The sequence below is a fragment of the Moschus berezovskii genome, chromosome 15 (genome assembly GCF_049115385.1).
Source record: "Moschus berezovskii isolate FMDL1 chromosome 15, NW_MosBer_1.0, whole genome shotgun sequence".
In the NCBI taxonomy this organism is placed as follows: domain Eukaryota; kingdom Metazoa; phylum Chordata; class Mammalia; order Artiodactyla; family Moschidae; genus Moschus; species Moschus berezovskii.
In genome coordinates, this window is record NC_142474.1 from 26,679,345 (window position 1) to 26,683,037 (window position 3,693).

Sequence of the window (3,693 nt, forward strand, 5' to 3'; positions counted from 1 at the left end):
TTTTAATGATGGGCTGCCTGTTTTCCTCAAGTGCGTCCGTGTTTCAGGGAAGCCTGGCCTGCTATGTGACTGTTGGGGACCAATGACTGTTTGTTGTGTGCTAAGGCCTTTGTCTCAGTGTTGGGGAATCTGTCTGTCTGTCTGATGAATGCTTTCAAGGGGACCCATCAATATACTCCCCACTGTCCCATGGACAGAGGAGCCTGGTGGGCTGCAGTCCATGGAGTCACAAAGCGTCAGACATGACTGAGTGACTAACACCTTGACTTTCATACAAAAACGGCAGATAATTGCATTTCTTAGAAAAATGTATGCTTTATGTACACACCAAGAAGCACTGGAGGTCTTCAAGGAAAAGTGTAGGTACGTGTGCACACACGGGCTCCCAAAGACTTGAACTTCTTTGAAGTTCTCCTGCCCTGCTAATCTGAAAATTTCAGGGGTAGTGTCTGCCAGTATTACTCAAAGCCAGGACTGTATTTGTTCTCAAAGACCAGGATGGTTCTGTGTTAACTCAGTGCTAACTGTCACCCATGTGTGCCTGGTGGGAGGTGCCATCAGGGGATGGGGTGCACCAGGCATCTGTCTTTGGGTACACCCCAGGGTCTGTACACATGGATGTGTGAGCTGATTGCAGGTGGTCCCCTGGGTCAGCTAGGCTTTCAGTCCTTGGAGGTTGCCCCATACGCGGGGCAATGCAGTATCTTCAGAGTCCGTTGAATAATGTGAAGGAAACAACCACCTCTTCCTGTGCACTCACCTTGTTTCTGGACTAGAACTACAGCCCCCAGCTTGCTTGTCAGCCATTGGCTCTGTCCACTGTCAGTTCTACTCTCCAAGGGCTTCCCTGGTGGCTCAAACAGTGAAGAATCTGCCTACAATGCAGGAGAGCCGGGTTCAATCCGTGGGTCAAGAAGATCCCCTGGAGAAGGGAATAACAACCCACTCCAGTATTCTTGCCTGGAAAATCCCATGGACGGTGGAGTCTGGCGGGCCACAGTCCATGGGGTTGCGAAGAGTCAGACACGTCTGAGCAATGAACATGAGACATTAAAGAAACCCTCCATCCTGATGGGCTACAGGAGAAGTAGCCGCACATGTGTGCTCCGCTGATCTCATGTTCTCAAGACGTCACCTTGTGGGTGGCGTTCCCACGGAGGTTTGGGTGGCTTTCTCTTGAGGTGGCCCTCCAGGCACCTGCAGGTACGGTGATTGGAAACATTGCCTGCTGGGCAGCAAGCTCCCTGGGTGTTGGCCCTCAGGCATGACGGTGCTGCGAGGACCCACACTGGTGGTGGGACAGGCCGCGTGCAGTTGACCCTGTTGATGTCCTGAACATCCTCTCAGGACTCTGATCCTAACCCAGAGTTGGAGCCTAGAACTCCTCTTGGTTTCTATGTCTTAAGTCGTGTAGCACCAACAGAATGACTTACCTGGGCTGGCATCATTTGTTTCTCATTTTATCAGCGTGTTACTCTGCATTCTTAATTTTGATCACCAGTATCCCCTATTCCAGTCAAAATGTGGGAACCATCTGGAGAAACCAGCTCCCTGTCTCCACAGAGGAAACATTCATTAGTTGGGTGTAGGGAGGATGGGACAGTCCTTTGGTACTCTGACCCATTAATTAGTTTTCCTAAGGGTCCTCTTCTCAGACTTAGAGGACTTGGTATGTTTAATGTCAGTCACTTTGAAACTCAGCCTTGTGGACATGTGGGTCCAAGTTGTAGATTCCTCTGTGTGTGAGCCTAAAATACCTCATTTCCTCTCTCCAAATTACCTTGACCACCCAAACGCCACCTCTCACCTTGCTGCCTGATGTTTTTGTTTAGTTTTGTTTTCAAATTGAGGGAAAATACCCCCCTTCAAAATGATGGGTAATAAAAGTAATGAGGGCGCTGAGTGGGCCTGTGGAACCTCCACGTGTCGATGTCAAACTTTCCTGAGTCCTACACTGACCACCCCCACCCCAATCCTATAGGTTCACAGATGTGATCTCAGTGGCCAGATTCCTCAGCAAAAAAAAAAATTTGGCGGTGGGTGATGACTGACTTCCTCTCAAGTCTCAGGAAGTTTTCACAGGTCCTCTCATCCTTCTGGTTAGGAACAAGAGATTTAGAGAGCTCTAGGTAGGGGAACTCTTGGGTGACATTTTAGGGTGTGTCTACTTAAAAACAGTTTCTCTAGGTCTTTTGGGTCCCTTGAAACTGTAGAGTTTGGCTAAGTGGGATGATGGGGAATGATACATCGTTTCCAAAGAAGATAACATCTGAAAATGCCTCTGACTCAGGACCTGGAGTTGGACAGTGGGCTTCAGCTGTATGCAGACCCCTCCCTGACTCCACGCCACCGCCGGCAGTTTCCCAGTCTTCTTATAACACAAAGGGACATTCCACAACATCAGATGGCAAGGACTTGTGTACAGTATCTAGTCAATTGAGGCAAAAGGAAATAATCGTTTGTCCAGTTGTCCAAATGAGCTTTCTGGCCTGTCCTGAATGTTAAGGATAACTGCACAGGTCCCTATCTCGGCTCCATAATCTGCCTAAAATGGATCCCTTAAGTGAGATGGCATTCAACACAATGCACATTTAAATAGGGCTTAGTTAACGTAGACTACTGGGCTTAGCAGTTTCTGTTCGTCACTTGTTATTCTACAACTGCTTTTAGCTAATTGTCCAAATTCCGCCATCAGCCATCACTGTTTCTCTCGTTTTGTAGATGTTATAATGGAGGTGGAGGCAGAAGGGCTCTGGTTAGCATCATTTCATCTCTTTTTTTCAGAGGAAGTGCTGAGGGAATCAAATGTATTCTTTGTGTGTGTGTTTTTTAACTTGGTGTTTTGACTCAGGGCACCATAATCGACCTCCATATTCATCAACTATCAGGGAGATAGAGCAACTCCCCTTCTCCCCCAGAAACTTCCCCCTTCTCCAGATGGGGAAACTGAGAGCCGACAGAGGGCTTGCCAAGGTCACATGACCAGTGAAATCCACGGCGGGAACTCACATCTTCAACTTTGTAATTTTCAGACCAGCGGTGTTTTTGCTTATGCCCTTATAATTGGTCCTTTCTTTCCATAAAATTAAATGACCTTCTTCCAGAAAGACTTAATGGTCAAGATGTGATTTGGTAGAAGCTTCAAGGTTTGTTTTTTTTTTCTTCTTACAGAGATTAGAGCAGACTAAGGCTAAGAGATTTGCAAACAGTGGTATGTCATTACCCCAAGTTCAGTTTTTCGTGTAATTGGTGCAAAGAGATTGCTGCCGATGACTCAGGCTGCCACTGGGCAGACAGCAATGCTGCTTTGGTGACCTGCCTCAGTGTACATACGTGTCCGTCTGTGCTTGTTTATATAAAAGGGGTGCGTCTACACAAAGTGCTTGCCGAGATGGATCGTGTCATGTTCATGTTGTAAATAATAAAAAATAGTCCCAAGCAGAACTGATTTTACAATTGCCTGAGAATGTAGCGCTTCATTTCCACGCTAGGCAGTGGCTAGAAATTGATTTTTTTAAATCCAATTAAGCCTCAAGGTTGGTTATCCATTTAAAAGGTCGGCTGAGTTAAACGATGACAGTACCTTCAGTTCATGCTAATAATTAAATTTATACAGGACTTCAGCACTTACACAGTGCCTTGTGGAGGCCCATGTTGTATGTTTGTGCAAATAATGCCAGGAAAAAATCCTCA